General features: G+C 41.4%; 1 protein-coding gene across 3 annotated transcripts in view; it reads left to right on the plus strand.

The window, feature by feature from the left end:
- The first annotated feature begins 2604 nt into the window (after positions 1 to 2604).
- LOC110522448 (1-phosphatidylinositol 4,5-bisphosphate phosphodiesterase beta-4) overlaps positions 2605 to 12032 on the plus strand; it is a 142866-nt gene continuing 133438 nt past the window's right edge. For 2 of the 3 annotated variants that reach the window (XM_036976061.2, XM_036976062.2), the window contains exons 1-2: positions 2605 to 2898; positions 10026 to 10071. The gene's annotated coding sequence lies outside the window, so the exon portion shown is untranslated. The remainder of the gene's footprint in view (positions 2899 to 10025; positions 10072 to 12032) is intronic. The other variant, XM_090233087.1, reaches the window with a different exon arrangement.

Below are 12032 nucleotides of genomic sequence, written 5' to 3' on the forward strand. Positions count from 1 at the left end.
GCTGAAGTTGGAGACTTTTATCTCCCTCACCAACTTTAAACATCTGCTATCTGAGCGCTACAGCTGTACATAGTCTATCGGTAAATAGCCCACCCAATTTACCTATCTCATCCCCATACTGTTTATATTTATTTACTTTTCTGCTCTTTTGGACACCAGTATATCTACCTGTACATGACCATCTGATCATGTATCACTCCAGTGTTAATCTGCTAAATTGTAATTATTCACCTACCTCCTCAAGCCTTTTGCACACAATGTATATAGACTCCCCTTTTTCCTTTTTTTTCTACTGTGTTATTGACTTGTTAATTGTTTACTCCATGTGTAACTCTGTGTTGTCTGTTCACACTGCTATGATTTATCTTGGCCAGGTCACAGTTGTAAATGAGAATTTGTTCTCAACTAGCCTACCTGGTTAAATAAAGGTAAAATAAAAAAAAATAAAAAAATTAAAAACATTTTGTGGCAATAATAAGTACACATAATTTATATGGAAAAACTGAAGAGTGGGGCAGTCCTGCTCATTCTGTAGAAGTGTTATTTCATGCAAAACAGAATAAATGTCTGTCCAATACAGATTTACGCTGGTAATTAAACAAGCATATTGAAGGGGTAGGCTCATGGCTATATCATAATCTACATAATCTACATCACTTTTGGCTCTCAGAGTATAGGCTTCCCGCACTAGATGTTCATTTTTCACTGCAATGTTTCACAGAAACAGTAATAACAATGGTCAGTGGTCTTTTTTCTATTTTGTTTATAAGGTGGAGGGCCTCCTATTTGCTTTCCTTTTGTAAGTGTTTTTCTCATTGAATAGTTTTGCAACATACAGCCTCAGGGTACAGTTATGAAGAGACGCACCTGCTATTCTTCTCGTCTTGCCTTTTTATATAATGTGTCTGATATAGACACAATATAGGGTGAATTCTGAATAATTGGGACACTTTTTGAATTTTTCCAACATCTATCCAACATATTAGCCCAACACATGGTACATTTCTGAAATCCTCAATATGTTTCCTATTCACACAAAAAAAGCAAATGTTGATATAATATTTACAGGAGGCTTGACACACCCATTTGTGTACACTGAGTCAAAGCCATATTTTCAGTTCACATTTGGTAGACTGGGACAGCAGGCTAGATAAACTGGACACCATTATTATAGTCCTAATTGTACTCCAATGACAGTTCAATGACATTTTGTGTGATTAAGAAACATCTGAGGATTACAGAAATGGATCATGTGTTGGGCTAATATGTTGGATAGATGTCTGAAGAGGTTACAGAAGACAGAAATGGATCATGTGTTGGGCTAATATGTTGGATAGATGTCTGAAGAGGTTACAGAAGACAGAAATGGATCATGTGTTGGGCTAATATGTTGGATAGATGTCTGAAGAGGTTACAGAAGACAGAAATGGATCATGTGTTGGGCTAATATGTTGGATAGATGTCTGAAGAGGTTACAGAAGACAGAAATGCAAAAATTGTGAATTCACTTAAATAAGAAAAAAATGAACAGGATATAGTACTTCAATAACCAGATCCCTGCCTAACCTAATGTCAGGGGTCCCTAATGTAAACTGGACCTCTTTCATCCATTGGAATAGCCTTTAAGACTGTTCAACTCTTGCTACTGCATGCTGTCCTACTATAGCTAGCTATGGCTGGTATTGCAGGACAACAACCAAACATGACTGAATGACAAAATGTAAACATACTGTAATATTGGCAACTTTGAATGTATTTTGATGCACCAGTACCTAGTATGCAGATTCACATCACAATGTGGCACTGTGCATTATTTATGACAGTTTTATAACCTTAACATCAAAACAGAAAACAAATCTGTCGCTGATTTTATCGTGTGCTTCCTGTTTGAAGCTTGCTCTGCCACCCTCTATGATGTCATGCCAATTAGTTTATATGATTTTGATCATGTTGTTTCTCTGCAAGGGCTTAGAAACAGTAGTTTAGATTTTCTCTTGTCAGACCAAGAAATAAACATGTCAGGATTAAGCTGTTTTATTTTCACATATGCCAAATAAGTTCAGTGAAATGTGTTGTTTTACAGGGTCAGCCACAGTAGTACTGCACTCCTGGAGCAAATTAGGGTTAAATTACTTGCTCAAGGGCACATTGACAGATGTTCACATAGTCGGCTCTGGTATTTGAACCAGCTACTTTTGGTTACTGGCCCAATCCTCTAAACGCTAGACTACCTGCCACCCGAAACTTACAGTTTGGGGTTTTAGACTGGATTTCTGTATAAGCACTTTGTGCCATCTGCTGATGTAAAAAGGGCTTTATAAATACATTTGATTTGATCATTTGATTTGATCTAAGGTCTCAAGGAGAGGATCATTTAGAGAGGGCTCTACTTAGGCTACTCAAGTATCAACATTTATACCAACATGACAAGCAAGGCCTTGCAAAAAAAGCATTGCATTTGTATTTGTGGCTACTGTTAGTGGGATGAGCACACACACACACACACACAGACACACACACACACACACACACACACACACCAAATTGTAGTGTAACATAATATTCCTTTACAACCTGTCATTTGTCTGAGCCGCACACACACACATGCACGCACGTACACGAGTCGCATGCACGCGCACACACAAATCCCGAGAGTGGTTCCTTATAGGAACGCATATGGCCATTCTCCACTGGATGGCGAGTGGTACAAGAGGAGCGGGCTCTTGGAAGGGAAGGATAAAGACAAGAGGGGAAGAGAGAGAGATAGTTTGAGAGGAACAGAGAGAGGGCGGGAGATACAGCACAGCAGCTGTAAAAAGGAGAAAAAATCCCGGCCCAGCCTCTGCAAGCATCATTTGTCACATCGGATTTTATCCGTTCTCGTCGCAACCAATTTACGTAAGGGCATTTTCATATTTCGGTCATTTTGGCTGCAAGTGGGACTTTTGCAATGTTTTGCTGAGCACCACTTTTGTATGATTCGTTGATCTGGGTGTCTAGTAATTTACAGTATTGGAGAGATAAAAACGTTCCCTTGTTTTCATATTGGTGGTTGAAACCCGTGAGAATATTCCACTCCCAGAGAGGTCGTTCTGGAAACTAGATTACAGAAACAGCGGCAAATCTTGTGGGTTATTTTCGAAAGGCTCGTTCTTGGTTTGATGTAAAATAACATTATAGCTCGTGTACAAGCATGCACAACACGTGCATGGATGTCCTATCCATCCATTGCTTTCGTTTTTGTGAATTGGAACGTTAGCAGAAACGGTATATAGGCTAATCAAAGGTATGTATCCCCATTCATCTGTGGTGTATTGTTAGTCAGCTGGTTTGCAGCGTCAAAAACTTGACAAATGGAGGGGAATATCGGTATTTTCTTCTCCAAGATAGAGGCTTGCTAGCTGCTAGCTAACAGGACAGACAATAGCAGGGATACCCAGCTTGCTTGCCCATAAAAGTAGTCAGACTGGCATGCTTGCATGAGAGATGCACCACCTGCTAGGCTAGCTTTTACGCAAACCACTCTAAATGATTTGGGTTTAAACATATGGCAGCTACTAGCTAAGTTAGATAACAAACATACGAGTTATTGAACAATAGTTTGCTCTATTTATACACGATTCTGTAGAGATATAGATCACAATTCATGCTAACGATGTCTGCTTGTCAGACAACTAGCTTGCTGACGTTAGCCAGTATTCTGATGTTTGGGGCTGTGTGTGTGTGCAGTGTGCACTCATTTGCCATACATGTTCCGCTTCTTCCATCACAACATAAAGCAAGATAATCAAGACATAACAATCAGCCAATGGCTACTCTTGTCGAGCTATACTGATTTCTGTCAGTATCAGACAGCTTTTTGAGATGCATTAACGTTAGTAGTGCATTTTCTGTTTTGATATTGAGAAAGGCATTTGTCCAAAGTATTATTTTGTGAATAAATAGCAGTCGACATGTATGTTGATGGTAAGGGATAAAAAGTGTACACAGGATACCTTGTTTTGGTTTAGTGGTGTTGTAGACGCACACCTGTGCGCGGAACTGCCACCTGTTCCCGTGCACGCACGGAGCCAATGTCCAGTGTGTGAAGCGTGCGGTCATCGACAGGCAGCCGGACGTGTGTTTGAAGTGGTATTTAGCTGATTTTGATTATGGGGAGAGAGGGGGGATAGAGACACGTTTGCCACGAGTCGTTCGATATGCAATGAAGTGGCTGCTTTCTTAGATTCAACCAAGATATTCACCCTGGAAGCAATCTGCTTATCGCATGCTTTTCATCAGACACATAGGATCTCAGGAGTCTATAATGACTAAAGAAAACACTTGTTTACTACAATAAAACAGTACTGTATAACAGTAGTGGTATAGTAATAGCGACTTAAAACAATGTCTATAGATTTCTAACTCTAATGAAGTGTCTGTCTGTGTCCATTGACCGTTCTGCAGCTTCTGTCACTGCATGTCTGCTGCGTGTAGAAAGAGAGCCCTATCCAGGTTTATAGTATTGACACAGTGGCATAAGCACTTCGATTGCGATTAGAGAGACAAACATTGCCCTACCTACCTCCTTCGCACAAAAACCATTAGTGACCTTGGGACTATAAAGGTCTATGACATTTGGTAAAAAAGGTGTTATTCACATAGAGTTGCTCTTTAGTAAACCTTTATATGTGAGATATGTCAGATAATAAAACAAGTTTATTTACTATGGAGAAAAATAAAGAAAAACCTGAAAGTTCTATTTGCCCAAACACCCTTTGGCTTGGTGCTGCTATAAGGTTCATTCTGGAATCCAATCTCATTGCTGGGTTGTCAATCAAAAATAATTGTTTCTTAGGTGATATACTTGATATAAAGAGGGAGACATTACAAAACGGTTCTGAGATTTGGGACTTGAAAAATACTCAATATCTCAAAACTATACACTCTTTCCATGACATAGACTGACCAGGTGAATCCAGGTGAAAGCTATGATCCCTTATTGATGTCACTTGTTAAATCCACTTCAATCAGTGTAGATGAAGGGGAGGAGACAGGTTAAATAAGGATCTTTACGCCTTGAGACAATTGAGACATGGATTATGTATGTGTGCCATTCAGAAGGTGAATGGGCAAGACAAAAGATTGAAGTGCCTTTGAACGGGGGATGGTAGTAGGTGCCAGGCGCACCGGTTTGATTGTGTCAAGAACTGCACAGTTTCCTGTGTGTATCAAGAATGGTCCACCACCCAAAGGACATCCAGCCAACTTGACACAACTGTGGGAAGCAATGGAGTCAGCATGAGCCAGCATCCCTGTGGAAAGCTTTCGACACCTTGTAGAGGCCATGCCCCAACGAATTGAGGCTGCTCTGAGGGCATAAGGTGGTGCAACTCAATATTAGGATGTTCCTAATATTTTGCACACCTAGTGTTCATTTTGCAGATAGAACCTTATAGTTCCAAGTCCTTGATTGTTGACATAATAGGTTCCGGTCCTCATTTTTAATTACTGAAGAGTTTTTTTCCACCCATTTTTAGAAGAATGGCCATAACGTAAGTTCTTTATGGTAAGAACAAATGAACACAGGTTTCTTAGAGCATGTTTAACGCCCTTAGGAGAGGCATTGCTGCTTTTGTCGTGTTCTATATCAATACGAAAACCTGCATGGAAGGGGCATTTCTCTAAAATGACATAACTTACCACATTTTATTGGTAAATAGCAAGTAATTTACTGACTTTGGGTGTCAGAGACCAGAAAAATATATCAGTTTACTCATCCAGAGCTAAGCTTTAGCAACGTGGTTAGTTCTCCATGGGATAATATAGTGCATTTGTCATTTTAGGGAACTATCGCTTTAACAAATGTGTTAAATCAAATGTGTAAATGTGTTTAACAAATGTGATGACATGATTAGAAATAAGGAAGGATATTCTCTTTATTTAATCATTACAAATCTGTACTTTTCTATTGACATTGAAATCATTTTAACATTGGGTGTCAGACAGGACCTTATGGTTGAACTCAGATTGACATTTCAGAGCCATAAGGTTCTATCTGCGACTGTAACCCCCTCTGAACTTTAGGCTCCTTTAAGGTGAGGACTACAAAACAGGTCGGATACCTGAGATGTGAAACCTTTAATGGTCAATATCTCAGAACATTGCTTTGCTCAGATATAACCTTATAGGTCTCAAATGACCTTACCTGCATAGTTTAGAAGCCACCATAGCCTAAAGCTGATTCTGATGAAGAGAGTTGGGCTAAGAAGCTTAACGGCTGTGTTTTTTTCGGGTCAGAGGGTATGGTTATTGTTATGAGGGGAAAGCTTATACTGATTCAGAGCGTTTGTTCGTTGGCCAAGGCTCAGATTATGCTGCTTGTCTAAAATCTGTCTGCGCCATATTGTACAGGTTGTTTGGAAAGGTGATATATTTGGCTGCTATTACACAATGCAGTGATTTTGTGATGAATATTGACTGTGTTGTGTTAATGGGATGGCTGATGCTTCATTGTGAATCAGGTTGCTGTGTGTGTTTCTCAACTTCAGGGCCGTTGAGTCCCTGAAAAGGGAGACCGGTTTAGGCAGCTAAAAAGTGCTTGTTTTAATCTCAAATCTCCAAGGAGGAAATGGTATTTGTCTGACAGCAGCTGGCTGACAGTAGCTTGCTGCTGGTGCCTGGCTCAGAAATAAATAAATAAATGCTGAACCAAGGCAAGTGATGTGGGAAAAATGCAGAATAGATTTATTCCAGAATCCTAGACACAAAATAAACCAAATGCAATGCCGTGATAAAGTATCAGGTTTAGGTGAGCTGTAAAACAGGAAATAGAGATTGGGGTGGACCTAAAAGCAGTCTCCGGCAGTTCCTTAGCTGATCATGTCTGAAATGACATTTAGCCAGACAGGCAAAACAAACAGATAGGATTGCTATGAGTCACACCGTTTACCCTGCTGCCTTCAAAACTAGAAGGATACTTCTGTGTGGCTCTGCATCTAGTGGTAGAGGACTCGTGCACACACACACACACACACACACACACACACGTATTGCATACATTTCTTCAATATTGATTTGTTGCATATTTGTTAATCAGTAAATCAGTGATGTTGTTAAGGGTTCAAACGTAGACGTTGGCTGGTCTTCAGACCTGCTGCATGATGCTGCTTAGAGGAGGGAGTCCCCTACCTCTGCTGTACTGGTCTGGCTGTGGAGATGTCAATCAGAAAACACACACACACACACACACACACAATGATTGTTGTGTTTGGAGAAGCTGGCAGTGGTATCATGGTCATAACTGTGTCAGTGGTGGTTGTGTTTGTCTGTGTTTGGGTCTTCCCATGTGGGATTTTGACATTGGTGAGGTAACCAACATCGTATGGAAGCAAATTCCTGGGGTAAAACAAGTGGGACTGGAACCAGCGACCTTGTATCTTTCGGTCCAACACCAGTGGAGTTGCAACGGGACAGCCCCAGTCTGCTCTAGAACAGTCATCTGACTCCATATTTCCATCCTTTGTTTTGACTGAGGTATCATGTTTTCCTCCTGTCCTCTCTTCCTCTTCTCACACAACAGCTATGCTGCTTTGATCCATCTATCAGGGAGATGGACATATAAGGTCTGGGAAAGACAGGGTAGCCTAGTGCACACATTCACGCGCACACACACACACACACACACACACACACACACACACACACACACACACACACACACACACACACACACACACACACACACACACACACACATACATATACACACACACACATTTCTTGTTAACAAACTATAGTTTTGGCAAGTTGGTTAGGACATCTACTTTGTGCATGACACAAGTCATTTTTCCAACAATCGTTTACAGACAGATTATTTCAATTATTTCACATTATCACAATTCCAGTGGGTCAGAAGTTTACATACACTAAGTTGACTGTGCCTTTAAACAGCTCGGAAAATTCCATAAAATGACGTCATTGCTTTAGAAGTTTCTGATAGGCTAATTGACATCATTTGAGTCAATTGGCGGTGTACCTGTGGATGTATTTCAAGGCCTACCTTCAAACTCAGTGCCTCTTTTCTTTTGGGACAATCAAAAGAAATCAGCCAAGACCTCAGAAAAAAAATTGTAGGCCTCCACAAGTCTGGTTCATCTTTGGGAGCAATTTCCAAACGCCTGAAGTTACCACGTTCATCTGTACAAACAATAGTACGCTAGTATAAACACCATGGGACCACACAGCTGTCATACCGCTCAGGAAGGAGATGTGTTCTGTCTCCTAGAGATGAACGTACTTTGGTGCAAAAAGTGCAAATCAATCCCAGAACAACAGCAAATGACCTTGTGAAGATGCTGGAGGAAACCGGTGCAAAAGTATCTATATCCACAGTAAAACGAGTCCCATATCGACATAACCTGAAAGGCCGCTCAGCAAGGAAGAAGCCACTGCTCCAAAACCGCCATAAAAAGCCAGACTACGGTTTGCAACTGCACATGGGGACAAAGATCGTACTTTTTGGAGAAATGTCCTCTGGTCTGATGAAACAAAAATAGAACTGTTTGGCCATAATGACCATCGTTATGTTTTGGAGGAAAAAGGGGGTGGCTTGCAAGCCGAAGAACACCATCCCAACCTTGAAGCATGGGGGTGGCAGCATCATGTTGTGGGGGTGCTTTGCTGCAGGAGGGACTGGTGCACTTCACAAAATAGATGGCATCATGAGGGAGGATACGTGGATATATTGAAGCATCTCAAAACATCAGTCAGGAAGTTAAAGCTTGGTCGCAAATGGGTCTTCCAAATGAACAATGACCCCAAGCATACTTCCAAAGTTGTGGCAAAATGGCTTAATGACAACAAAGTCAAGGTATTGGAGTGGCCATCACAAAGCCCTGACCTCAATCCCATAGAAACGTTGTGGGCAGAACTGAAAATGCGTGTGCGAGCAAGGAGGCCTACAAACCTGACTCAGTTACACCAGCTCTGTCAGGAGGAATGGGCCAAAGTTCACCTAATTTATTGTGGAAAGCTTGTGGAAGGCTACCTGAAACATTTGACCCAAGTTAAACAATTGAAAGGCAAAGCTACCAAATACTAATTGAGTGTATGTAAACTTCTGACCCACTGGGAATGTGATGAAAGAAATAAAAGCTGAAATAAATCATTCTCTTTACTATTATTCTGACCTTTCACATTCTTAAAATAAAGTGGTGATCCTAACTGACCTAAAACTGAATTTTTACTAGGATTAAATGTCAGGAATTGTGAAAAACTGAGTTTAAATGTATTTGACTAAGGTGTATGCAAACTTCCGACTTCAACTGTACATACATGCACATACACACACACACACACACACTGAAAATGAGTTGAAAATAACAGACAGATCTGATTATCTATGACGAATAGTTCCATTGTTTGTTTAAACACATTATGATTCATAGCTTTCCGCTTTATTGTTATAGCTAACCAAAACAGGACTCTCTTCCCAAGCCTCCATTGTGGATATTATACTTCACTGGGGTGTTTTCCTTGGCTGGGGAGAGAGGTGTGTGTCTGTCTGTCTGTCTGCAGTCCATCTGTGAGGTTCATGTCCATAGGTTTAATGAGTTTCTTGATTTAAGGGGAGGCTCCTAATGTCCAGAGCTTTTTGCCCCTGACTTGTTCTTAAAGGCCCAGTCCAGTCAAATACTAGATTTGCTTGTGTTTTATATACATTTCCACACCAGGAGGTTGGAATAGTACTGTGAAAATACGACAATTATGATCATTTCCTTTTAGTGTAACAGCTGTTTTGAAAAGACCACCCGAAACCAAGCGTTAAATTAGTTGATTGACCAATAAGAAAGAGTTCCAAACATCTCTGCCGATAACAGCTAGTTTTCAGTTTTCCCCACCCCACTCAGACCACTCCCAGACAGTCCTAGCTAAATTATTGCTTGAGAAATTAATCTTTGCTAAGAATCATTTTTGAATGATTTGATATTGAGATAACAAAGGCTGCATTGGGCTTTTAAATGTTCCCTCCTCTGTCCTCACAGGCCAAGATATGAGTTTCACCCACTGAAGTTACTTCATGCTGAACTGGTAAGTTGGAGAGTTATATTAGACTTAATACCTATTGGTGTTAACAGTGAAACCGATGGTTGTTCTTTATACTCTTAGTCTTTTCGGTGGTCTTTGTAGAACTTCCTCGGCTGTTGCATATGAAACACACATCATGTTAGATGACGTTTCTGTAGAGTGGAAATCATTTTTGGGGGTTGGTAAACATGTTTGTGAACTACAGCCTGCCCTTAATGACAGAGATACACGTCCTATGTAATCTATACATGTAGGAGCAGGAGATCTTCTCTGTACTGTTGAATGTGGGAGGAGCGGAAACAGAACATTATACAGTATCTGTTGTGTGTAAATATCTCCAGCTTCCCACTTTTTAAAAGGGAAATGTATTTTTTCTTCTTTATTTATAGGAAATGTATCAGGTTGTGTCCCTATTTTAAACTGAGTGGACAATCATTTGTTTACTATCTATGCCTATTTTAAACTGTGAGTGGGCAGTCATTCACTATCCAAGCCTATTTTGAACTGTGGGTGGACAGTCATTTAGTCACTATCTAAGCTCAGTACCATCTTCTCAAATCAAAATCAAACATTTGTCACAAGAGCAGACTCAGACAAGGAGACGGGGATGAAGTAAACAAGGTATTTATTGACACACGGGGGAGATGGAGTGCAGGTCAGTGGAAGCTTGGGCGGGAAGCTGGAAACCAGGTGGAGGCTGAGGAGGCTGAGGCTGGAGTGAGAGGGGTTGGAACAGGGTACGCAGGTCCGGAGGAGAATCCAAGGGAGTAGTAGAGTGGCCTTACTGAAGAGCTTGGTGACTTTCAACGTGGCACCGTCATAGGATGCCACCTTTACCAACAAGACAGTTCGTCAAATGTTTGCCCTGTTAGAGCTACCCCGTTCAACTATAAATGCTGTTATTGTGAAGTGGAAATGTCTAGATGCATTAACGGCTCAGCTGCGGAGTGAGTGGTAGGCCACACAAGTTCACAGAACTGGACCGCCGAGTGCTGAAGTGCGTAGCACATAAAAATCGTCTATCCTCAGTTGCAACACTCACTACCGAGTTCCAAACTGCCTTTGGAAGCAGCGTCAGCACAATAACTGTTTGTCGGGAGCTTCATGAAATGCGCAATGCCAAGTTTCGGCAGGATGTGGTGTAAAGCTCGCCACCATTGGAAACACGTTCTCTGGAGTGATGAATCACGCTTTACCATCTGTCAGTCCGACGGACCAATCTGGGTTTGGTAGATGCCAGGAGAACACTACCTGCCCAAATGCATAGTGCCAACTGTAAAGGTTGGTGGAGGAGAAATAATGGTCTGAAGCTGTTTTTCATGGTTCAGGCCCCTTAGTTCCAGTGAAGGGAAATCTTAACGCTACAGCATACAATGACATTCTAGATGATTCTGTGCTTCCAACATTGTGACAACAGTTTGGGGAAGGCACTTTTCCTGTTTCAACATGACAATGCTACTGTGCACAAAGCGAGATCCATATATAAATGGTTTGTCGAGTTCGGTGTGGAAGAACTTGACAGGCCTGCACAGAACCCTGACCTCAACCCCATCGAACACCTTTGGGATGAATTGGAACGCCGACTGCGAGTCAGGCCTAATCACCAAACATCAGTGGCCGACCTCCACATCTAGTGGAAACCCTTCCCAGATGAGTGGAGGCTGTTATAGCAGCAAAGGGGGGACGAACCCTATATCAATAAACTATTTAATTAACTATTTTGCAGTCTAATGGCTTGGGGGTAGAAGCTGTTCAGGATCCTGTGGTTCCAGAACTGGTGCATTGGTACTGCTTGCCGTGTGGTAGCAGAGAGAACAACAGTCTATGACTTGGTTTGCTAGAGTCTTTGACAATTTTTAGGGCCTTCCTCTGACACTGCCTGGTATAGAGGTCCTGGATCTGTAGCGCCTTTCGGTCAGATGCCAAGCAGTTGCCATACCAAGTGGTGATACAGCCAGTCAAGA

Source organism: Oncorhynchus mykiss, chromosome 4, assembly GCF_057628025.1.
Source record: "Oncorhynchus mykiss isolate SJ-2025 chromosome 4, ASM5762802v1, whole genome shotgun sequence".
Lineage (NCBI taxonomy): Eukaryota > Metazoa > Chordata > Actinopteri > Salmoniformes > Salmonidae > Oncorhynchus > Oncorhynchus mykiss.